Raw genomic sequence first — 26,879 nt, 5'->3', positions numbered from 1 at the left:
TGTTGAGCCTAAACTCACTGACAATTTTGGTTAGGGCCATCTCCGTGCTGTAGTTTGCTCTAAAACCTGACTGAAACTTTTGTTCTCATTCAGAAACTTGTTGCAACAGACACAAAATGCTGGAAGAACTCAGAAAGCCAAGCAGCATCTATGGAAAAGAGTACTGTCGACGTTTTGGGCCAAGGCCCTTCAGCAGGACTGGAGAAAAAAAATGAGGAGTAGAGTTAAAAGGTGGTGGGAGGGGAGGGAGGGTAAAACAGGTGGAGAAGGTGAAGTAAAGAGCTGGGAAGTACATTGGTTAAAGAGATACAGGGATGGAAAAGGGGAGGACAGAAGGCCATGGAAGAAAGAAAAGGGGAGAGGAGCACCATAGGGAGGTGATGGGCAAGCAAGGAGATTAAGTGAGAGAGGAGCAAGGGGATTGGGAATGATGAAGGGATGGGGTGCCATTACCAGAAGTTCGAGAAAAGTCGTTGAGTTGGTTGAAAATAAAATAAGAAAAGATAAGATACAACTTTATTTGTCCTGAAGGAAATTATTGTTGCAAGGTTGCTTTTTCAGAAATCTATACTTTAAAATACAAAATGTAAGTATTGAGAAATAACTTTCACAAGAATCTTTCCCAGGAAGGGAAGATTTGATATAGGGCTATAGTTAGCTAGTACCTCACTATCAAGGTTTGGCTTTTTAAGTAGAAGTTCGGCAGTCACAATTTTGAAAGCATCTGGAAAAATCTCCAGTTTCAAGGGATGTGTTAATTTCCCAACAGAATTGAAAATACTATTGGAAAATGTGCTTATGAAGTGTGGTGTGGACAGGGTTGAGACAGCAAATAAAGAGTTTACTCTCTGTAACAATCTGTTAGAGCCAGCTGGTGGTGCACTGGCATCTGCACTGGAATTCGAGGCAAGTGGCCTCAGGTTCGAATCCGGCTGGCTCCTTGCACGTGTTTCATCGGTACTGGGTTGAGCGTTGAGCTAAAAACTTGGTCTCATAAAAACAAACCAGACAAAAATGCTAAAGACATGACAAAGCTGCTGCCAGATGTGCCACAAGACATGGAAAGAAACAACAATCTTATAGATTTCTGAATAAGAAATACTTGTAAATTTTGACATGATTGCCTTCTTTTTAAGCGGTTGTCTTACCAGTATTTGTAGTTATATTCTCCCTCATCGAGGTAATTGTGTTGATAAAATATATTGCGATTTTCTCATAATTTGTGGCAGGTGCTTGATTGAGGACAATATAGGTTGGGGCAAGGTTCAACATTAGGTTCTGGTTGAGAACAGTATTCTTGAATCATCACTATGCTCTGTAATAATCTTGGAAACTGGTCTCCTCTTCTTGAGTGTATAACAGCGATAAAGGAGGCTAGTTTTTCCTTGAAAATATGACAGTGGACTTCCAGCCCAGTTTTCCTCCATTTTCTCTTGGCTACTCCTGAATTCGGGGACAGGATTGTTTAATAATAGCAAAGTTTCACTAAAGGATTTCTTTTTGACTCTAAGTGGGGCAACTGTGTTTAATATATTTGTAAAATTATTATTGGAACAATTCAACCACTTCATTTACTGTGCAGTTTTGGTCATATGGATCAATTAAACTAGCCAGCTCAGAGAATTTAAGTTGTATTGTAGCATCAAGAAACCAAGTTTAACTGTAATTTCTTCTGAGGTCTTGGTTACAGGCAAGAGAGTATAAAAAAAAACACAAAAATGGTCAGAGATAGTGGTAGCAGAGAGAGGGATGTTAATAATATTCAACCCTTTTGTCATTACCAAATCAAAGGGTGGGCTCAGTGATGGGGTGGGTTGGATCTAGGTGGTCTAGTAAGCTGCCATTGTTTACATTTAGAAGGTCATTATTATAAATATTGAAATCACCAGCGATGACAATCCTGTCATAGTTGAATATAATAGAGGTTGAGAATTCTGAGAATTCTGAGAGAAAGCAGGCATTGGATTTTGGAGTGTGATAAACGATAAGCAGAGGACAGGATCCATACCACAGATTTTAAACATATGTACCTCAAAACCTGAAAAATTGTTGACAGACAGTAAATTGCACCTAACATACCTTTTGAACATGGTGGCAAACCCGTTACCTCATCCGCTAGGCCTTGATGCTCTTGAACTGTGGTAGTCAGGGGGAAACAGTTCAGATAACTGACTGGATTCATTTGGTTTTAACCAGATCTCAGTTAAGAACATAAAATCAAGGTCTGAAGAGGAAATGAAATCATTTCAGGTGAAAGTCTTACTTGAAAGGGAACTCAGATTTAGAAGAGCTATCTTAAAAATAAAGCAGCCTGGAGTGGTGCAACAGGGGAAGTAGATTTTAAGAGTAGAAGGTTATTTCTCTTGACACTTTTAATCCGAGGCCCTTCCAGTGTCAGTGGTCTATGAATATGGATACATTGGGATGGATATTTATTTAAAGATCTGTTGCTTTGAGATTATAATTACTGATACTAATTTTTGTTCAAGTTCATTAAAATTCCACTGCTAGCTCAGTAGAATCTAAACCATGCCTATATATTACTGGAGTAGTAAAATAACCATTTTCTCAAACAGGAATCCAATCCATTTTTAAAATCTATAGATCTGTTTCAATGATTTTATGGTCTTAAACTCCACATTTCAGTTGTACTCTATGTCAGACTTTTTAAAGCTCTGCTTTAATTCTCTTCATGATCACCTCTTTGTGATCACTGAGGTCTTGAAAAACCATCTGGTACATTGATGTCCATTCTTGTGCGAAAGCTTTAATTTGTCAGCCTTTGACTGGCCCATATTTAAGTGGTACCAGTCTTCATCAATCATTTACTTGTCCATGCATTGTTACAGTTCTTGCAAAGAAAAGTGTGATGAAAAGGCTCTAGAATAAGTTGGTGTATTAGAGGTAGACTATCTAAAACTTAAACACTTTAATGAATTACCACAATATCAGTGGTTTTCTTTCCAAAGGTTTCTGGGATTAATGATTACCGTAGCATTCTCTCACTTATCTTTCAGGAATAGAAGTAGAAGTTCCAGATTTGTGCTTGAACTCAATGCTCCACCAGGCTTAAAATGATTACCGTAATCACTATCATTGTAGTCTTATGGAAGTTGATAGATGGGAGGTATGTATATGAAGAAAAGAATACCACCCAGCCTGACCTGACTTACTAACTTATTGTCCACAGCTTTGTAGATACTTGAGTCAAGTATTTTTTAAAAATGTGATGAGGTTTTGCCTCTGCTATTCTTTCAGGTAGTTAATAGCAAACCCACATCTCTAAATGGCTAACATTATTTTTCCTCAATATCCCTTTCACAAATTACTTTAAATTGAGACACTTTTGTTTTATCCAAAGAAAAATTGAAAAAATAAAGCATATTGTGTGAGTAGTTTCCAAGAGCACTGCAGAAATCATCTTCAGAATCATTGTTCTCTCTCATTTTGCTAAGTTCCTACTTACCATTTAATACATTAATCTACAACCAAGCAGCTTGAATAAGAAAATTTGAGAAATACTCCACAGTTTCCATAACTTTTATATATACAAAGTTAACATTTCAACAGAAATGGATGTAGTTGGAGATCTAAAGGGTTTTAAAAGATCTTGATGCAGAAAAGGGTGGGAGCATAATAGGAGTAGGATAAATAGCCCCTCGAGATAGTACCAGCATTCAATAACATCTTCACCTTAACTCCGCTTTCATATATACTTCTACATAACCATATAACCATTACAGCACGGAAACAGGCCATCTCGACCCTTCTAGTCTGTGCCGAACACTTACTCTCACCTAGTCCCACCTACCTGCACTCAGCCCATAACCCTCCATTCCTTTCCTGTTCATATACCTATCCAGTTTTTTTTTAAATGACAAAATCGAACTTGCCTCTACCACTTCTACTGGAAGCTCATTCCACACAGCTACCACTCTTAAGTCTTGAGTCTTCTATTGTGTGAAAACATATCTATGTCAGCCTTGTATATATTAAATGACTTGGTCTCCACAGCTTTCTGGAGTGGGATGGAGAAAGGATTCCAATGATTCAAGACTCTCTAAGGGAAGAATTCTTTCCTTTTCTTTTCGAAGAGGTGACATTTCTCCTGAACCAGGGCTCCCCAGTTTTGGATGACCCTATCTGGACAAATGTCCTGTAGAAGCTATTCTAACAAACCAATGACACTGCTAGCAACCTAGCTCGGGTTGTTACCCTTTTATGGTGTTCCCTCCAATCAATCCAATATTAATCTTCCAAAAGTCGAAGAAACATATTCAATCCTTTATTAGCAACTAGCAAAACAAACAATCTTGGAGCAATGCGATTAAGTGTAATTAAACATAAATTAAGCAGTTAAGAAAAGAAATGTCATCCTTCGGTCCCCAGCTCCAAGTTGCCCAGAACAAAGCGTGAATACATAACTTATTCTCTTTCGCATTTACCAAGCCCACTCACATGACTAATTACCATAATAAATATGCAATACTGAATACAATGCAACAATGGACTCAGCATCGATCCTTGCTGCTTGCCACTAGTCACCGGTCTCCAGTCAGGGAGGCAACCATCTACTAGCACTCTTTGGCTCCTCCTGCGAAGCCAATACCTAATCCAATTTATTACCACATCTTGAATGCCAAACAACAGAACCTTTCATGACCAACCTCCCATGCAGGACCTTCTCAAAGGGCTTTCTAAACTCATGTAACCAACATCCACTACCTTCTCTTCATCAGCTTTTCTGGTAACTACCTCGAACAACACTATAAGATTGATTAGACACAACCTACCAAGCACAAATCCATGTTGACTATCCCTAATATATCCATATCTATTCAAATACTTGTATATCTGCTCTCTTAGAATACATTTAACAAACTTCTCCCATCCAGCCTTTTTAATGAGTGGGAATCCCAGCCAATATCTGTAAAGTTAAAATCACCTATTTACTGTATGTAACAGTATGCTACATACTGAGAAACTGTTTCTCGCAACAGTCTATGATCTCGCTACAAATTTGCTCCTGTAAATTCTGTGGATTGTTAGGTGGTCTATAATATAATCCCATTACCATCGTCATCCAATCTTACTCCTCATGTCCATTTAGATAGCCTCACTAGATAAGCCCTCTTGTCTGTCCTGTCTGACCACCGCTGTGACATCTTCCCTGGCTAATAAGGCCACCTCTTCTCTTCTAATACTGCCCTTTCCATCATGTCTAAAACAACAAAGCCCCAGAACATTGAGCTTGCAGTCCTACCCTTCCTACAACCAACTCTCACTGAGGACTAATGTACCATAACTCCTTGTATTGATCCATGCCCGAAGCTCATCTACCTTAGCTACAATATTCCTTGCATTGAAATAGACACAACTCAGAACATTAATTCCACCATGCTCAACCTTTTGGTTCCTTAACATCTGAACATCTTTTCCCACAACCACTCCACTGGCACCTTGGTTCCCATTTCCCATTTCTCATTTAAATGTCCCAGCACAGCACTAACAAACCTTCCCTCAAGCATATTGGTCCCCCTCCAATTTTGTGGGGAAACTTGAGTAGTTGTGCTTTTTAAAAAATATTTATTGGTGCCACCTCAGATCCTGGAACTCTAGAATGCTGTCTCTGTCGCACGTTCAAATTCTCTTCATGACCGTATGGATTTGCTCCAAGAGCTGTAGTTTCCTCCCACACTCCTTTGTGTAGTGTAATAGCAAAAAAATGAACAAAGGGCACTTCATGAGCACATGTGAGAAAGATTATATTACAAGAGGAATAAAGACGTGCAGAAATGGGACTGATGGGATTAGAAGCTGGCATGGACACAATAAGTTGATTAGCTCCCTTCAATTAACAGGTCTTTTTTTTTTTGCAGCCTTCAACCATTCTGTTCTAAAACCAACCAACAAAACTATAATCACTAGAGGTTAGCAACACCATGCCACTTTGACCACCTCGCACCATAATAGACTTTGTTTTATTTTGTTCCAATAGTGTTTTCTTGTAATGAATTTATGTTTGATTTATGAATGCTTTTTAAATGACGTCACATGCCTGTGATGCTGCTGCAAGTTTTTCATTGCATCTGTGCATACATGTGCTTGTGCATATGACAATGTTCAATTTTTAGATTCAGACCACAATGAAAACTAGAATAGAAATTACATATAAACCTGTGCTTTCTCCCAAGTCAGCACATTTTTTTCCATAAATCACAGTAACATAGCCTGCTTCTTAATGCCCAAATGGTTTGTCACGCACTGAAAGCACATTTGCCATGTGTGCTGAAGTGAAAAATGGAAGAATTAGACAGTAAACTGATAAACCAATAAATACAAAACTGGAAATGAAAATGTAGGAAATTTAAAATAAAACTAAAATGATGAAAGTACACAGTAGGAGGTCATCATCTAAATATTGTACATTTGTAAATGTCTTGAATGTAAGCAGCACTTGGCCATAAATTGTCTCCCAAAATTTGGGGACAACATAGAAAATAAGGACTGAATTTGCTCTTTACTGATCAGATGCTATTCATTATTTGCTGCCAGCTTGAATCCGTGGCTATGCAGTTAAAGGTAAGCTGATGGCTATATTACATGATTGTACCAAATGTTTCTGTGCTTAAGTCCTCTGCTACCATTGGTGGACATCTTTGAGATTGATGCTAATTCAGGAGTTAAAACAGCTGGGGATGTCACTTAAAATTCTGTTTGGATGTCACTTTAACCCTAGTCATTAAGGCTTTAGAATTGGGAGATGTAAGGCTTCTGATGCTGGATACCAACTCACTAGGGTCATTTAAGTTGGGTGACTGATATCCCAAAGGTATGGGCATTTTCCCTGTAGTAGGGCTGCTAATCCATACCCAATATTGATATTGTTGGGATGTCTTTGCTTTTAAAGGCATTATCTTTAATGAAGTGTTTGAGTTTTCTAATGGTCCAGAATACTTTCTGAGGTGCTGCTGGTTTTGAGACAGGCTACAGTGGCAGGACAACTCACTTCTGCAGTCCATATCACATGCTGTGTTAAGTGGTGCTAAAGACACAACAACTGCCTTCCTGTTGATGGCGATGCAGTTTCTAGAGTAAGAGCAGAATTAATGTCAATCATTGCAGTTTTGTTCATGTGTTCTGAAAGTACTTCTTGTTCATGCCATCACAAACTAAATAGGCTGAGTCATCTTCTGCAGAACTTGTGACATTGGCCTTCTAAGTTTACTTGTGCATTAAGCAGTGTGCTTCTGTATAAACTAAATTAATGAATACTGAGCAAGTGGACATCACCCCTTTCCAATCTGCATTGCACTGGTGTGCAAAATTCCATTATGCTTCCTACTTCTGCTACTTATATTACATCTGATGGACCAGTGGTTCACAAATCTGTTAATGCACTAGATGGGTATGATGTCAGTAATCTACCTCCAGATACAATTTATGACCTTATTGTAATGTAGTTCCATTTCATCAACTTGAAGTTGCATTGAAAAACACTATTTTAATCATATTAATTTATCAAAAATCTTTTCTGCTGCAGAGCAAGCCTTTGTGCCTTTTACTTTAATGTAAGACATTGAGATTGTAAGTAACACACTTAACAGCACAGCAAAATTCCAGCTCAGATAAGTTGATAAAAATCCATTAGCATGAAAGCTAAAGTGGAAAAATCTCAAACAAGGCAAGTAAAAAGAGTGTTTTAGTAGATCCAATAATGAAAGAGCAAGAGAATGTACGTTAAATGGTGATATTTGCAATCTTTGCTTAAACAACAATTCAGCATTTGGTGAGCCTATCAGGATTAATAATGATTAAATGTTGTTTCTATTTTTGATACTGGCAGTGTTAGGTTGTTTCTTAAAACAAACAATAAAAACTGTTGAGTATGATATACAATATCAAAATTGTGCGTAAATTAAGAATCTAAGAGAGCAGCGCTTAGGTATCTTTCAGCAAATATTACTTAGGGAAATGGGGATTTTCTTCTCTCATTCGGAGTTTCTTAAAAATTTCTCATATATTTCTACCACACGGATGGAGGCCATTCAGTCCATCGTGTCTATGCCAGCTCTCAGGATAAGCTCCACAGTCTCAAATTCTTGTTGATTTCCAAATGTGGATGGAGACTGGGGAACAATTGAATGCAAATGGTCACAGAAAAAAATCCAATCTCCACACAGATAGCACCCAAAGTTTAAATAGAAACCAGGGTGCTGAAGCTGAGCAGCAGTATTGTTGTTCTGCTATGCTGTGTGACTATCCGTCCTGAGATAGAGATTAACAACTACAATTATTCAGCAACATTCGTATAATTGTGTCATGACACTAAAGGTATAATTGAAGGGATAATCACAATGCAAGCGGAACTCTTCCAGCCACTGGTAATAGTTACTTTGAATGTATGGGTGTTGCAGTGATGGGGATGGTTGAAAGAATAACATCAGGATATTGCCAGGGAGGTCTCTGGAAGATATGAATAGTATCAGGGAATGTCTACAGTTTGGGAAAGATTGCAATGCACCTTATGCCTTTATCTTTTCTGTGAGGAAAATAGATTGTTATTCCTCTATCTGTATATAGACTGAGTGATGTACATTCAGTAGGCACTTTATTAGGTATCTCCTGTACCTCATAAAGTGGCCACCACATGTATGTTTGTGGTCTCCTACTGCTGTTGCCCATCCACTTCAAGTTTTGATGTGTTCCACATCTAGAGATACTCTTCTGCACACTTCTGTTGTAACATGATGATATTTGAGTTACTGTCATCCTCCTGTCAGCTTGAACCAGTCTGGCCATTCTCCTCTGAGCTCACATTAACAAGGCATTTTCACCCACAGAACTGCCACTCACTGGATTTCTTTCTGTGTTTTTTTTGCACAATTCTCTGTAAACTAGAGACTAGTGTGTGAAAATCACAGGAGATCAACGGTTTCTGAGATACTCAAATCGCCCCATCTATCATCAACAACCAAAATCACGAAGATCACATTTCTTCCCCATTCTGATGTTTGGTCTGAACAATAACTGAACCTCTTGACAATATCTGCATGCTTTTACACATTGAGTTGCTACCATGTGACTGCATGATTAGATGTTCACATAAACGAGCAGGTGTATAGATAACCCAACGAAGCAGCAACTGAGTGCAATCTAATGGTTAGATGAAAAATGTGAGATGTAGCAATAGCCTGAAATAATTTCAAGCTATGAAAGACCTTGGTTCCTACTGGCAAATTTCCAGGCACCTACAGGAGGATGTTTTTGTGTTCATAGAATTTCATCGGTCTTATGGAAAAGCTACTACTACGTCGACTCAGGCCTGGGGGTCCGGCGTCAGGCATGATGACGGACTCTCCACTCCTCCCTCTCCCTCATCAGTGTGTTCAGTTCATCTACATTAGCTGTGCTGCTCTCTTCTAGGAGCGTGTTGACCATAGTCTTGGGAGGGCGCCCAGGGTTCATCCTTCCATGTGATGACTAGGCTGACAGGTAGCTCAGGATGGCATAGACAGTGCCCCACTAGTTGCAGTCTTCTTGCCTCAATTTTAGTAGTGCGCATTGGTAGGTTGTAATAGAGCTTAATGTTCATCATGTGCTGTTGCCAACTCGCGTCAAGAGCCATCCGGAGCTTTTGTGTATAGCAATCATATAGTGACTTTGGCATGGTCTTGGTGAGTGTCCACATCTTGCATCAATACGTGAGAATGGACTCTGTGACTGCTATGAAGATCCTCTTTTTGAGCCCTCTGGTCAGGTTCGACCTCCAGACTTCCTTCATAGCCCTCCACGCCGGCGCCTTCCATATCTTTATGTCCTTCTCCAAAATCATCATTCTTGACCCGAGGTACTTGAAGTCTAAGACTTTCTTAATGGTATCTTTCTTTACGGTCTTTTCATGTGGAAAAGCAGTATATTTTAACTCTTAAGCCTTTTAATGATAGGATTTCTAGGAAAAGTTGGTCAGTAAACTTGTGCTGTGAGTAACTTGGGACTTTATTTTCTGGACAAGCTTTGAGTGTTGTGTATGTTTATTAGCATCATTAGGGGTTTCCAAACTGGTAAACATTTTAATTCCACATCACATGGGATTTGGTTTGCATTTTTCACAATTATGTTACACTGAAAATATTTCCTAATCAGTTTTGCATGGAAACACTTGGTTTTTACCTTAATAACTGCAGAATGTGGGTGCTTCTCTGCAAGTGTGCGGCAGTCCTGAACATCCTTATAGCTGATTACCAGAGTCAGAATCAGGTCTATTATCACCGGCATGTGTTGTGAAGTTTGTTAACTTCACAGCAGCAGTTCAATGCAATACATAATAAAGAAGAAAATAATAATAAAAAATAAGTAAATCAATTACAGTGTATGTATATTGAATAGATTAAAAATCGTGCAAAAACAGAAATATTGTATATTTTTTAAAAAGTGAGGTACAATAGTGTCCAAAGATTCAATGTCCATTTAGCAATCGGGTAGCAGAGGGGAAGGAGCTGTTCCTGAGTCACTGAGTGTGTGCCTTCAGGCTTCTGTACCTCCTGCCTGATGATAACAGCGAGAAAAGGGCATGCCCTGGGTGCTGGAGGTCCTTAATAATGGACGCTGCCTTTCTGAGATACCGTTCCTTGAAGATGTCCCGGGTACTTCGTAGGCTGGTTCCCAAGATGTAGCCGGCTACATTTACAACCCTCTGCAGCTTCTTTCTGTCCTATGCATTAGCCCTCCCCCCAACCAGCCAACGATGCAGCCTGTCAGAATGCTCTCCAGCGTATCATTCCAACTCTGTCCTGAGTTACACTGGGAAATCTGGCTTGGTGCAAGTTCATTATATCCAATCATTTTAATAGAGAGACTGGCTGTGAAGGACAAATCATTTAGATTGATTTAATTAAATAGGTTAATGCAAACATATTTACTTCAGTTAATCTAATTTGTATATTATCATTTAGATTTTAAAGTTCTTTAACAGTATGTTCAATTCTCAATTTTTCTGATTTACCTTAACATTATTGTGAATCTCAGAGGCATTCATGAAGTTCTTGAACGGATAGTTTGGCTTTGGGATATGGCTTTTCTTGAGTTCAAAGTAAATCTGTGGTATTTATGATCACTGATTCTTTGTGCTGCTCACAGCTGGCCTGATCAATTACTTTGTAGAGGATTGTACCTTAGGTTCTGCACAAGGTAACAGCAGATTCAATGGACAAGGAACCAGGGAAAGAGAGAGGGGACCTTCTTTATGGAAATATTGGTTCATAAAGGAGAATACTTTTGAATCCACATTACTAATTATCCCCAAGCAGGGAACTACCATGAAGCAATTATTCTCAATGCCACTGTTGAACAAGAGCAAAACCATAAATGATATGATCTTAAAGAGGCGTAAAACAGAACATCCTGTGACTTTATATCTTGTGTAATCAGAAAATGAGTAATACACTAAAGGTTCATTGCTGAATTTCCATGGAGATTATCTTCTCCTGCCATTAAATCACTTCACTGAACAATGATCTTAGAGAACTGAAATCTCTTATCCACCATTTAACAGTATCCACTGGGTGTATCTTAGATATTAATTGATATACTGTACATGAAATTCATGATTCCTAAGTCACTGAAAAAGCAAAGCTAACTGTAAAGTCAAAGATGAACTAGCTGCACTGTGACAAATTGACATTTTGATCACATTGGATTTATTTGTAACTTTGTTTTCCTGCATTGCAAAATATTGTTAAGTTCACCATCAAAAGCCAAAATAACATGATTTCTTATGTATTACTATTGTTACGTACCCCGTAACTGGGTCACTTACCAGCAAAGATAGAGAGGTCCGTTGAAGTCTGATGGTACTACTTTTAATGGTATTTATTGATAAAAATACACAAAAATAATATCAAAGCAAACATACATATAATATACGTCGTCAATTCTAAATCTAAAAGCGCGGGTATAATAATAATCAATAAGAAATAGCCCTATCGTTGTCTAGGGGATAATGTATTGTCCGATGGAAATATAAAAGTCACTTTAGTTCATTCAAGCTGCAGCTTTTGGTTGGAGAGAAAGACGGAGGTTTAACTTGCCCATTCCTTTTATGATGTCAATCCTTCGAGAGTCGTTGGGGGCTGATTTCCCCTTTGTTGTTAGCTAAAGCCGTGCTTCCGTGGTAAAGGCCCACCAATTCCGAGGCAAAGGGAAAGGGACGCACGTGGGCTTTTCCACCGGCTTTCGCTATTACGCTGTTACAGGAGTTCTAGCATTTCTTCTGGTGCGTCTGAAGGGGCTGTTCCCCAGACCCTCTTTTATCCTGACTCACAGGGTCTCAGATGTCAATCAGGTTGGGATGATGCAATCCCTCCACCAGCCCCCCTCGGTTCACTGCCTGGGGGCTTTGATGAATCGTACAGTATTCAATACACAATTCCGTCTCCAAAAGACAATGACCTGTTTCGTGGCTTTGTATCGCTGGGGCCAGGACATTTTAAACGTTTCTCTCTCATTTCCTGGGTCTCCTGACCTGACTTAATAACGATCTTGCGATTCTCAAAAAGGGGGGGGGGGGGAGCACAGACGTAACACTATCAGAAAAGATTACCGATCAGCTGAGTTCACCCAGCAGCTCATATTTTTGCTCCAGATTCCAGCATCTGAAAAAAAATACCATCAGTGCTCCATCTAGTAAATGCTCAAAACTTGGTGAATGTCAGTGCCCTCTCCCAGGGCAGCATCCTCAATATTGAGGCCCTAGATACACTCAGTCACTTACATTGGGAAGTCCAATCATTTACACACCTGGTACCAGGTTCCTGAGATATGCACTCTATTCCAAGCTCTGTCAGGAGTAGAGGTTATCAGGTTAACAGAGGAAAAGATTCAAGGATGCGCTCTAAGATTCTTTGACAAAATACAGCATTACCTTTGACTCCTTGGAATTTGATATCTAAAGCCACTGAATGTGGAAAAGGAATATTTAGGATGGTATTGAGAACCTAGTTACATAGTAGCTATATTATTTAGAATGCTATATATATATATATATAACTAGAAAGCAAAACATTACATATATGAGTTGAGATGCATTCTATATTGAGTAGCTAGGCAGGGAGGAATGTAAACTGTTGGCATTTTCCACTGATGTAAAGAGGGGTTTGAGTGGTGCAGGTTCTCCTGAAGTCAATAGCTATCTCCTTTGTCTTGTTGACATTGAGGAAGAGGTTATTTGGCTGGCACCAGGCCTTGAGGTCTTCCACCTCTTCTCTGTAGGCAGTCTTATTGTTGTTAAAGATCACAACCTTGTTGTGTCATCGGTGAACTTGACAATGTGGTTGCTCAGGTGTTTGGCTGTGCAGACGTGTGTGAGCAGAGTGTATAGCAGTGAGCTCAGCACACGGCCCTGGGGGGGTGGGGGGGGGGCACCTGTGTAGAGGATGATGGAGAGGGAGGAGTGTTGTGCATCCAGACTGTCTGAGGTCTGTTGGTTAGGAAGTCCAACACCCATTTAGACTGAGGAGGAATCTGTTCACCAAAGTCTGTGGGACAATAATGTTGAATGCTGAGCTAAGATACAGAAATAGCATTCTGACATACAGTGCCTTGTAAAAGTATTCAGCTCTAACCCTTTGTTCACATACATGAGTATTACATCCAGGGATTTTGATCAATTTAATTGAAAAGTTTTATTTGTGAGTCATGTGCTCCTTTCTCCCCACAGTAGAGCCCACAAAAAAAGGGAAAATTGTAAAGCATGAAAAGCTAAAAATTCATAAACTGAAATGTCAGCAGTTCAAAAGTATTCATCACCTTTTACTCAGTACTTAGTTAAACCATCTCTCACAGCTATTACAGCCAGTAGTCTTTTTTTTAAATAAGTCTCTAATAGCTTTGCATAACATGATGGAGTAAGATTTGCCATTCCTCTTTGCAAAGTAGCTTAAGCTGTGCCAGGTTATTTGGGGAGCAGAGGTGGACAGCAATCTTGAGGTCTTGCCAGAGATATTCGAATAGGTTAAGGTCAGGACGCTGACTGGGCCACTCAAGAACATCAACTTTCTTCATTTGAAGCCACACCATGGTTGCACTGGCAGTGTGCTTTGGGTCGTTGTCCTGCTGAAAGACAAACTTCCTCTCCAGTTTAAGCTTTCTGGCAGAGGCTAGCAGGTTTTTATCCAGGATCTCTCTGTATCTAGCAGCGTTCATCTTCCCATAATCCTGTCCAGATTTCCAGTCCCTACTGCTGAAAAGCATCCCATAGCATGATACTACCTCCATACTTTACAGGAGGGATAGAGTTACCTAGTGATGCACAGTATTAGATTTATGCCACATGTACCGATTAGTATTGAGACCAAACTGTTCCACTTTAGTCTCATCTAGCCTCAAGACCTTCTTCCATATTTTTTACAGTATCTTCTATATGACTCTTTGCAAAAGTCTTGGAGGGCACAGAAATGTTTATTTTTTATTTAGCCAGGGCTTCTTCCATGCCACTCTTCCATAAATACCCTTTCTGTGCAATGCCTTAGAGCAGGGGTTCCCAACCTTTTTTAAATGCCATGGACCCCTACCATTAACCTAGGGGTCTGTGGGATCCTGATTGGGAACCCCTGCCTTAGAGATTGTGGAGCCATTAATTTCATCTCCAGCTGTTGCTCTGAGTTAGTTGGGGTCACAGTAGACTCTTTTACAAGTGCCCTTTTTCTCTGGTGACTAAGTTTAGAGAGGTGGCCTGACTGAGGTAGTATCCTGTGGTTTCATATTTCTCCGCTTTTTCAGGATGGACTGCTCTGAGCTCTGACCTATTCCTGAGTTCCCCAGATTTGTGCTTCTCAATGATCATTTCCCTGGCTTGTCTTGAATGTCCTTCTGTCTTCATTTTGGTTTGGTCTGTTGAAAATCTACCATACCTTACAGAGAGAGGGGTATTTACTCTTATGAATTCATTGTCAACAGGTGATCCTCCATTAACAAATTAGTTGAGTTGGGAAAGTTGAGTTACAGTAATGCATCTGAGGAAGGTGAGTGCTGTAATTACAAAAGGGATGAATACATTTTCTACCTCACAATTTTGTTTTTTTAATTTTTAGTAAGTTGTTGACAGGTTTTGGAATTTTTCTATTGATTTGACATGTATAATGCTTTGTGGATTAGCTCAAAAATCCTACTTCAAAATATTTTATATTTAGAAAATGAGACAGTTAAATGTGAAAATAGTTGTCGGGGGTGAATACTTTCTCAAGGCACTGTAAGTGTCCTTGTTCTCTAGGTGTGTCTGTGTCAGGTGAGTGGCAGACGCTGCAGCATCTGTCGTAGAGCAGTTCAGTCAGTAAGCATTTGGGTGAATATCCAGTGTTGGAATAGCGTTTTTGATGTGTGCATTACCAGCCTTTCAAAGCACTGCATGATGATTGGCATCAGACACCAGGTGGTAGTCATTTAGCTCTGAAGCTGTAGAGTTCTTTGGTGTAGAGATAATGGTGGCTGATTTGAAGCATGTGGGTATCAGCAGCTTGGATGAGTGAGGTATTGAAGATATCCATGAAGTTATCAGTGATATCAAAGTGCACTTGGATTTGTTGAAGTCAGAGTTTAGCAATATTAAAACAGGTGAAGTAGAAGGAACAATGTAATGCCAAAGCTCATTAATTTCAACTCAAAGAACATGATCTTGTATTTGAATGAGAAATCAAATAAGAAACCTGATTATGGAAATGCATCATAGATTGCATGGATACTTTTCACCTGGCAGTCTGAATAATAATTATGCATTGAAGCACTTTCAAGACGACACAAGATAGCTTACATCATAGTCATCAGATTGTCAAGCGGAGTATGTGCTGGAGCCAGACTTTTCTCACCGTCTACATGTAACACAGTGAAGGACATACCTCAAGGTGAAATGATAGCATCACTGGTGATACTTCAGCCCAGACTAGATTATCTTCTTCTCAACTAGTGGCAAAACCATCAGGTAGGTTATATACTGTATATGAGTGGTGAAAGCATTTGTAATGAAAACAAGATAATCCTATTGAGTCCTGCCGAAGGACTTAAGCCTGAAACGTCGACTGTATTTTTTCCATAGATGCTGCCTGGCCTGCTGAGTTTCTCCAGCATTTTGTGTGTGTTGCTCAGATTTCCAGCATCTGCAGATTTTCTCTTGTTTGTCATCCCATTGAGAGGTGATGATCAATCGTCCAGGCTGGTGCTCCCTGCACTATGTACATGCCTTTTTGATAGTCAGTTCTTTTCATCTTAAACATGCCTTTGCACAACTTTTGATTATTTTAGGCTTTTTATTCATATTCAGGGAAGAAGGTTGTGGTAAGGCATCAAGACCCGCTGTATATCGTTGGACTGAAGCTGATTGTGCTATTGTGTAAACAGTGGAAGTGACTGAGGATTTCTTTGTATGGCGATTTTCACAACGTAACTACGTTGGATCATCTCAGCCCGAATCAGAACTTTGTGTTGTTTCAAAACATTCCATCAATTAAGCATGGCCATTTTGATACCTAACAATTAACATTTTGCTCCATTTTTTGATTACTGAAACAAAAGGTCACATTTGAAAGCAGAAACAAAATTCAGTTGTTAATATATAGTGCTGATCTGAGCTGAGGCCACTGTCGGTCAGAGTTGACCATGGATCTTGTGTCCTAGCTGTCCAGGTAATCAAACCAGGGCTGTACAAGATGGAGAGCAAGCTGTTGCCCATGTATCAAGCTCCCCCTCTCCACGCATCTGATGAACCCAAAGGAACAGCAGAGACCGATGCAGGAGTGGCCAGTCACCATTGAACTCAGAGTAGGACTGCCTTCGGGACTCCAGCTCTGGATTTTTCCCTTGGGGTTTACTCCCGAAGCCTTCCCCATGAATTGGGTACAGCTGCAAGGCAGCAGAGGTTGGAGATCAGAGTCTCCCTTCTCCTAGTTGAGCTACTAACCATGGCTGACGAGCCCCATCTGCCCGAAGTGACTGGTTTTAAGGCACCAGTAACCCGCCTTTACCTCTTCTCCTGTCAGTAGAAAAGGTTCCGCCATGCTTTGTAGCTAAGCCACACGTGAAAGCCAGGAGCTGGATTCAGTTGTCCAAGGCTATTTGAGGTGCATGACATTTAATGGGTAGTGGGAATTAGTCCCCATTACCACTCTCAGCTGTAAAACAACCTTAAGGAACTTTACTATATAGTATGCCAATCATTTCTAACCATGAAAGAATTGGGATATGTTTCTGGGTACTTTTCTCTAAAACTACTCTTGCCATGAAGCTCCTGAACTAATCAATAATTATTGCTTTACATTCTTTAGGGTTAAAAATAAAAAACAAGATTTAAAATAACACCTTTTAAAAGCACTTCTGAATCAGTTTTGACCTTAATTGTTAATGTGTTCTGATATTTATTTCCTACTTAGTTAAAAGTTTAAAAAGTTATTTTGAAAAGTGTCTGTGGGAATTCTCCTGTTATTTTCTGCTCAGTTAGTTCGACAGCATTTTCTTGTTTTGCTGGAAACAAAACAACTGAAAATGATGCTTAACAGAAACCAGTGTCAGAGATGAGAAGATGCACATCACAGAGATCATTAAATCCTTGAGATAGCTGTTATATTTAGAATTGCATAATTAGTAAAGATATAAAAAGGGGGCTTGAATATTTATGCCAAAACCAAAGAATTAAAATATCTCCAATTTTGGCATGATTCTTCTCCTTGTAGACTATGGAAAATGTCTGTGCTGATGTTGCCCTGTTTTTGTGCAATAATTTAAATTTGTGTAGTGGTACCACTAAGAAAGCATTCCAAGTTGTTTTAAATAAAATATCCTTCAGAGACAAGCATTTCATTTAATTATTTTGACCTCTAGATGAACGTAACATGTGTCATCCAGAAGATGACCCAATGCCTTACAAAAATTGGAAAATGCAGGCTTACTTCAATTTCTTTATGTTCTTATGCCCCATGCATCAAATACATCTCATTGGTTTTAAAGTATGGCTCATGGTCAAGAAGCTGTCAAATGCAAATTGATTTATTTCTTTAAGAAGCTGCAACAATATTTATCTGAAAAGAGATAATATAGATGTGAAGCATAAGCGAATTTGGTACCTAAAGATCTTCATGAGAAATAAATTAGATGCCAGTATTCTGCAACATGAATAAAGATGTTATTAAATGCTGACAATTACTTTGTTATAGTGTTAGTCATCATCTGTTTAACTTTGATTAGCTAGCAATAGAACAATTTAGGCAATTATTTTTCCTGAATGAAAACATTTTGATCAAACATGGGAATTATTTTTGTCATCTGTAGCTAGAGAGGCACTAAATGGAAAAATAATTAGTTAAAATTGTTACTGAAACTTGTATCCTTTTCACAATATTGATGATTTCAAGGATCAACAAGTTGGCCTGAAAATGACATCAACTCCGAGTAAGCTTGCATTTATGAAAAGATGAGAAGGTCAACTTTGGTCTTCTCTCTTGTTCGCTCCTTTTCAGTTCCTCAGCACTGGATTGCAAAATAATTGAAAATATATTCATTTATATAGAAATGCCTAAGAGGTGCTTTTGGCTATTTCTAAAAATATTTTTCTGGCAATCTCTGAAGCCAGATATACTCGGCCAGTGCAAACCTAGTGGGTATAGGCTTAAAGTGAGAAACTAGACTGCTATATATCGCTTTTCGTTGATGGGTTCAGCTCCATTTCAGAATGTGAATGTATAATTGACATTGACATTTTTGCTCTTCCATGTAGATGCAAAAGATCCCTTGGCACGATTTGTAGAGGAGATTGCAAGAGCATGGAATATCTTAGGCAAAAGTTATCCTTCAGTGAGCATTATTAAAACAATTTATCTGATCATTTGTCTCTTTGCTGTCAGTGGAACTTTGATATGTCTTCACTTATAATGATAACTGTTATGTCAAAGATTAATACAATTTGATCAGAGAATACATTGTCATACAGTTTCTGCCTGTGCTTCAGAATGTTTTAAATGTGTAATGAACTATGACATTGGTGTGTATGATAGCATCTATATAAAGAATATGATGATTGCAGCAGTTAAAACTTTACTATCTATACTCACTGCTTATCTATCCGCATTTTCCAAATGTTAATGGCTGGAAGAATTGAGCCTTTGTACCTGACTGGCTTTTGAGAAGTGAAGCAGAATTTTAAAAGGGTGAGAGACATTTTGAAGGTATCTAGTATTTTATTGTGGAACTGTCAAAATAAAAACAATATTTAATTTTAAAAAATCAAAATGCCATCAAAGATTAAAAACATCAAAATAAAGTGAAATTCAGTAAAACACTTCCCTTCAGTGAACTTTCTTCACAAGGTGGCAACTGAGATGACCCTCTCTAAAGTAACTCACAGCTATTTTAGTAGGCTAACAGGGCTGTCCAATGGTGGAATAGAGTTAGATACACTAGCATTGAATTGGACTTCCATGATGGTCTGAAGCATGACTGGCTGATCACTGGCAGCTTCTTTCAAAACTATTGGCCCTTGGCCCGCACAGTTCCACTCTATATGGCTAAAGTAGAAGATTTCAAACCAGGAGTCAAGATGGAACCGTATTTGAGTCAGGTACAACTTCAGTAAAGCACATGTTTCTGGTCACTGTGAGATTATGGAGACGTTTCAATTCACGTGGCAATCCAAATTAAGAAGGTTTTAGGAAAATGATTAAGTCACTGCACAACATGATTTGGGGAAAATTGCATTCTGTATTATATGTAATACTCCATACACATGCTATATGAGGTAGTGATTAAGATTCTGTAGGTTGGCTCAAAAACAGATTGAAGGCAAATTGTAGTTCATGAACCTAGTGTTGTAGGACTTCAGGATTTTGTATTTCCTCCCCTATGGTAGCTCTGAAGAGATGGCGTGACTCAGATGGTGGGGATCTTTGATGATAGATTTTGCCTTCATGAGGCAGTTCCTCAGATAGATTCTGTCGATGGTGGGCAGGGAAGTGCCAGTGATGCACTTCTCCCTGCTGCCACTACACTCAGTCTAGCCAATCATGGAGTCCTATTCCCCATCATAATGTTCTCTCTGAAGAAATATTGCAAAACATTCAGCAACATTACACTTAGTGAATGAAGACATGGGTAATAATCTAATGTTTGTCATTACAAATAAACTAGATGAAAATATAGATGGATGGTTTAATAATTTTGCTGACAATATGAAGATTGGTGTTGTTATGGATAGTGTAGAAGGCTCCCAAAGATTATAGCAGGATGTAGCTCAGTTGCAGTTATAGGGGGGAAATGGCAAATGAATAGCTAAATGTGAAGTGTTGAAACCTGACAATACACAGTTGCTGGTAAAATCTTTAACAGTGTGAAAGTGCGGACATATTTTGGAGACCTAGTCTGTAGCTCTCTGGATGTGGCTACACAGGCCATTGGGTGGTAAGGAAGCCATATGACACGTTTGCCTTTGTTAGTTGAGAAAATCCATTTGAGAGTCAAGAAGTTAAAGTTGTAGCTTCATTAAACTCTAGTTGGGCCGCATCTGAAGTATTGCATTCAAAGCTGGTTGTGCCCAGAAAAAGGACAGGAAAAATAACTACCAGCTTTCCATGAGACGTATTTAATTATAAGGCAGCTGCTTAGTTTTTGTCTCTTTTTTTCATCATAGTCGGGAAACTGATTGAGAAATGTGACAATGTGATGTATAGTCTCAGTGGTTTGGAGACTTTATGCTTCAAGTCTGCCACCAATGTTCACCTTTTAAACCACTGGAAGTCAATGACATTGTTCCTGAAAATATAGGTAAGAGAAATTTTTTTAAAAAGAACAACAATCCACTTAAGGAACAGTTCTGTGTGCTAAACAGCTGGGAGTGCAAGTCAATATCCTGCAGCAAATGCAAGAACAGTCCATTGAGGCCTAGTTCACATTGGTATGGACTAGCTCGCCACTGGGCCTTTCTATGTGGCCACAGCAGATCTCTGATGCCAATTTAAGCAAGCACTATCAAACATAATCAAGGGCTGCTGCAGCTGAGGTAGGCTAACAAAGATTTGTTAAGTGCAGCAGCCATTAAATATGCTTATTAATGCTCCAATTAATCACTCAACCTTTGTCTCCAAAGGAAAGAATTCTGCTTAATCAGTCTGAAAGTCTTTACAGATCATAACAAATATTAACTTGTGCTGAATGCCATGTTTTCAAAAAGCACACGTGACTACATCCTTCTGAGGAAGTCCACACTGTTAAGCATGGTCAGTAAATGCACCAGTCAGATATGACTCCCTTGGGCAAGTTCAACCATTACTGGCCTGGCTACTCACATCATTGTAGACTCCTACCGCACCACCCATCTACAGACATAACCTGGAAACGTACGTGTCCCAGATTCAAGGAGAAAACTCCCACAGGCCAGCAGAGAGTTAGATTTCCTCGGCTGCATCAGTCCAGGGGCACTCTGCAATACACGCAAGCTGAGATGGACGACTCATCGTCTGCTGCATGCCACACAGTCTTGCCAAATAAAAAAAAACGATAGATGCTGCTAGAGGAAGAGGAACAAGTGGACACAAAACATGAGCGCCATGAGGCAGAAACTGGACAGCAGCAACAAAAAGAACAGAATGAAGAAGTGGGGGGGGGGGGGGGTCACCAAGAGGGCTCAGCATTTGCAGATTGAGCAGAGGGACAGATATTAGCCACAACAGGTATAAGAAACACCCAAATAGTAAGTTTTCAGAACCACAATGTAAAATAGTATTCCCCATGGTATAATAGGTGGCACTCCCCATGCAGTGCACCAATCAGTTAGAAGATCTGTTATTGCATAACTTGCTTCACATCCCACCATGTAGGATATCTAAAATAAATGTAATACTTGAACAAATGAATCCCTGCTGTAATTACTTTTGAAGTTTTCTACACCTTCACTGTTTCCTGATGAGTTTCACTTCTGAGAGAATTCAGATCTCTGCATTAATTGTACCTACAGGGACATAGTGTGAAACTACCAAGGCTGGAAGTTAAATGTCCAAGGATATTTGGTAGCTCGGAAGAATATGGATAATTGGAGTAGAGATGAAATGGCATTTTTGGTATAGGATAATATATTAGTTCAGGACAGCAAAGTGGTGGTTTCAAGTGAAGCCACTGCCTTGGTTCCAGAGTCCTGGATTTGATCTTGCTCTTGAGGGACATCTGTGTGGAGTTTGTACATTCTTGCTGTGAGAACATAGGTTTCCTCTGGGTGCTCTAGTTTTCTATAACATCCCAAAGATGTGCAGGTTGACCAGTTAATTCACTACAGTAAATTGTCCTTCGTGTGTAGGTGAGCGGAAACATCTACAGATAGTTGAATGTTGGCAGAATAAAATGGGATTAATTTGGACGGGTCTTTGAAGACTGTTGTGGACAATGGGTTGAAGAGCCTGATTCTCTGCTCTGTCATTAAATGAAAATAAAGATGTAAAATCTAGCTGGTGCTAAGAGCTACCAGTTTGTGGGCTTGTCTACAGGCCTGCAAACAGCAGTGGTAACAGAGGGGATGGGATCAAACAGGAAACTAAAGACACCTACAGGAAGAGTACTAACATAGCCATAGATGACTTTAATATATGTCAAATCAAATCTGCAGTAACACAGTGAAGAAGGAAATCATGGAATTTCTAGTGTGTGTGTGTGATGGCATTTTGGACCAATAAGATCAGCAAGGGAATATGCTATGCTACACTGCACACTTCATATCACAGAACTGAGGCTCATTAGGAAAGTGTAACCATCACATGTTAGGGTTCTTCATGAACAATCACTGAAGAAGTTCAGTCTGAAACTAGATATCTAATTTTAGACAAAGGAGACTATGAAGCTGTGAGGAGTGAGTTGGTTAGAGCAGATTAGTTAAAGAAAAAACAGTATTTTGGCAATGAATTAAGGAATTTAAGGAATTAATTCATGAACTACAACAGTTATACATTCCTACCTTGTATAAAAATACAAAATGAAAGTAATTCAAGCAGTACTCGCAAAAGAAATTAAGAACTGTATTAGACATATAAAATTAAAATCAAGGAAAAGAAATTCTAAACTTTAATTTATCTGGAAACATAAGGAAAAAGAGATAGCTTACATTGTTACATCCAACCTTGACACAAACATTTTGGCATAATCTTTAAGCCAGGATTTGGTTAGATATTAATTTATCTGAATATATAACTTATCTATGGGAGTTTGTGTAATGTTCAAACCTTGCTGCTCTGCCTTTCCGAAGCCTTGAAAAATAGTTGAACCAATCTTCATTTCCTTAATAATTCTGCAGCAAATTGTGAAACATACTTAATCATCATTATTCTTTAAGTTACAAATTTAAAGTTCATGTGGAATTAATCCTCCCCTCCATGCATGTCATGGTTCTAATATACAAATGTCCAATTTGGTAAATTCCATCAGATAGCTTCTTGCTCATAATCTATTTGAGTTTACTTTTAGAACAAAGCTAACATTTGTCAGCATCTGGCTACAATGTCATTAATTATAAATAACTTCTCTAATGAAAATTTTAAAACCTACTGCCTTATAATCAAAGGCAAAAGAAATTATGATATTCACCTGTACAGAAATCCTAACCAAATTTTTTTTGCAATGTTAATTGAGATGAGTTTAACAGGCTTTCTAAAGACACAACTGATTTAAATGGGAAAGAATTCTAATTTTTCCTACTCACTACAATCTACATTCAGTAGCCTCTTTATTAGATACCTCCTGTACCTAATAAAGTGGCCAGTGAGTGTATATTTGTGGTTGTCTGCTGCTGTAGTCCATGCACTTCATTGCCAAACGTGTTGTGCCTTCAGAGATGCTCTTCTGCACACCGCTGTTGCAATGTGCGGCTATTTAAGTTACTGTCAGCTTGAATCAATCTGGTCATTCTCCTCTGATGTCTCTCATCAACAAGATGTTTTCACCCACAGAACAGCTGCTCACTGAATTTTTTTTTTTGGGCACCATTCTCTGTAAACTCTAGAGACTACTGTTGCGTGTGAAAATCCCGGGAGATCAGCTGTTTCTGAGATAGTTGAACCACCCCGTCAGGCACCTACAATTATTCCACAGTCAACTTCCCCATTCTGATATCTGGTCTCTACAACAGCTGAACCACTTGATTATGTCTGCATGTTTGATTGGCTGATTAGATATTTGCATTAACAAGGAGGTGTACTTAATAAAATGGCCACTAAGTGTATTCATGAACTGAAGCCCAAACTGATTATTGTCGGTAAAAATGTTGACACGATTTGTACTGATGTTGTTTTTGAAAATCAACTTCTACTTAAGAATATGAAAATTATTTAGTTTTACATATTTGCATTCCTATTTCTGGACCATGATCCCACCATGGAACAAACAGACAACAGGCTGTCACTCATCATAATTCATAATACTCTGAACTGTTCTTATTCCAGCCATTTCTTTCACCTTTATTAATCCAGTCTCTTTCCACTTGCATCCCTAAAACCATTTCACCACCATCTTTTGAACAGTTTTCATTTACTTAGCTGTAAATATTTCCTTTATACAATGAAGCATTCACATCCAGAATGGATGTCATCCTTCAACCAACATCCCCACTTCAGAATGCAAGACATTGGAGATGCTCAAAGTTCAAAATAAAAATTGAAAATATTGGAATTAGCTGGTCAGGATGCATCTGCAGAGAAAGAAACAGAATTAATCTTTAACATATATGTTCTTTTAGCAGAGTGGTGCAATTAATTTTGTGATGGTCATAAGATTGTTTGCTTGTTTGAAAGTGATACTATGCTTCTGATAATTTGTTCTCTCTTTTGGCAGTTAGTTAAATCAGGAGGTTTTACAATTTTTAGAAAATTATTCCTTCTCACAACGGTATTAGGAACTTTTAACTAATTCTGTGGCTCCTGACTTCTTACTATTCTTTCTCTACCTCACCTGAAAACACTGTAATTAGAAATGATTCCATTTCCAAAAGTTTCCATTTCTCCCATTCTTTATGTAATGTTTCAGTAATAGATGTGACATCATACCTCACCGTATCACTAGGAGCTTTTTGCTCATGTGCCTTATTTTCTAACCAGTTTGCATTGCAGTCTCTGCTGTCATGCATTGCCCAGTCCATTTGTTCCCTTTATCAGCCAAAACTTGCAGACTTGATTGATTAATTTCCTTCCGTTCATATCCAACATTTCGTTTCATTCTTGTGGAACAATTATTAGCTTTCTCTTTCCCTGTCAATCAAGATTTAATTCTTCCTATATGCCAGCATACATTCCCACCATGTTACTTTTCCAAAATTGCTGATTGGCAGCCCACCCAATCAGTTCCATCTCCCAATATCTGCCAGCAGGACCTCATTCCCCCTTCAGAAATTGATTTTAATTATATGGATCATAACTGATGGCTGCTCATCCTCCCATGCCTGTAGGTTTCTCTGGCATTCTTGACCCTAATAGGAGAAGACATTAATCATCACAGCTACAGCCACAGAAACTTCTCTCTGTCACCAGGTTGTCTGACTGCCTTGAACCACACTCATTGCATCTGGAGTTAATTTAATTTGACTTTTAAAAGATAATTGAATTCAGGCTGCCATTCTTTCCTATGGTGTACTTAGAATTAAGGGAAATACTTGCGAAGAATGTGTGATAAGCAAATGGAGGGAGTGGAGGTGCATTTGGTGTAGAGTTTGACAAAGAATTTTCAAGATGCAGTAAGACATCTCTGCAGATTCCACCATCCTCTTTGACACTGCATGTATTTCATCGAATGTTATTGAAAACCTGAATTCATTTGAGTGAATTTAAAATTATAAAATTAGTAGCTCCAGAAAAGATTGTATACCGTAGTTCCTCTCCGTGCTTAACAAGGATTCTTAACTCCCAATTTGTCCATCTTTTACTTTTATGGCCATGTTTTATTTCAAGCCATGAGCTAAGTATGAGTCTTTCACACAGAACTTAGTAATTGCCTTTTGGAAGTCAAAGTCTAGTAAAAAATTAATGAAATTTCCTTTGTACATTGACGTAACTAGTTTTGTTTGCGTACTTATTATTTATTATTTGCAGCTAATGATCAATGTCATTATTACTCTAGCACTAATGTAAAACTAATAAAGCTGTTCTCTTGACAAATTAATATTGGGTCATCTCATAGATTCACTTGAAAAGTAATTCCGTAGATTCATGATATTCCATTAGCAATGACAATAGCTAAATGAACAATAAAATCAAAACAGTCCAGGTTTGATTCTTGATTCTTAATTGTTCTTAAGTTAGCCAGTCTTAATCAGGGCAGCAATAAAAGCAAGTTAATAACTGGTTTACTTTCTACGAGGTGAGGAAAATATAAATAAAAACACCGGAGTCAATTGTACTTATGTGTGGGAGGCAGCTGTTCTCAGCCGTGCTAGTAGCACCAAGTGGGTTGCAGTGCTGGTTATAACAACGAGCTTTAACATTCGCTACTCTTGGAGCTTCTGCATTCAGCAATTGATTGTGCCTCAACAAATATTCCTGAAACTCTGTGATTACATCTGTCAATCAGAATTAGTAAATGTGACCTGAGGAAATAAACTGTCATGGCATTAATTGCCATTCGCTATGGGTAGAAAATTATTTTCAGCAATCATTCAAATTCCCATTCTGGTCTGCCCAATGGCATTCAACAGTCTATGAGACTGCTTACAAATAAGCATAACTGGCCCCCAGGCAAAGCCATCTATGGAGCACAGCCGATTGTCTTGAATTTTAATTAAATGTCCTCAGTTTGGCTCAGAGGGACATATCATGGGAATTGTTCTCATCCATCCCCTGAGCAAGAGCAAAGGTGAAGGGGAATAAAGATGGAAGGGGTGT

The 26,879-nt window shown here is 38.7% G+C and overlaps 1 protein-coding gene and 1 long non-coding RNA gene across 2 annotated transcripts in view; one reads left to right on the top strand and one right to left on the bottom strand.

Annotated features, from left to right (window-relative positions):
• LOC140729530 (synaptotagmin-7-like) overlaps nt 1–26,879 on the top strand; it is a 530,282-nt gene that overhangs the window by 203,319 nt on the left and 300,084 nt on the right.
• Nucleotides 1–26,879, bottom strand: part of LOC140729531 (uncharacterized) — a 126,352-nt gene that overhangs the window by 35,966 nt on the left and 63,507 nt on the right. The gene's annotated exons all lie outside the window — the stretch shown is intronic.

Source organism: Hemitrygon akajei, chromosome 6, assembly GCF_048418815.1.
Source record: "Hemitrygon akajei chromosome 6, sHemAka1.3, whole genome shotgun sequence".
Taxonomy (NCBI): domain Eukaryota; kingdom Metazoa; phylum Chordata; class Chondrichthyes; order Myliobatiformes; family Dasyatidae; genus Hemitrygon; species Hemitrygon akajei.
The sequence above is the reverse complement of the archived record's forward strand: the minus strand, read 5'-3'. Positions and strand labels throughout refer to the sequence as shown.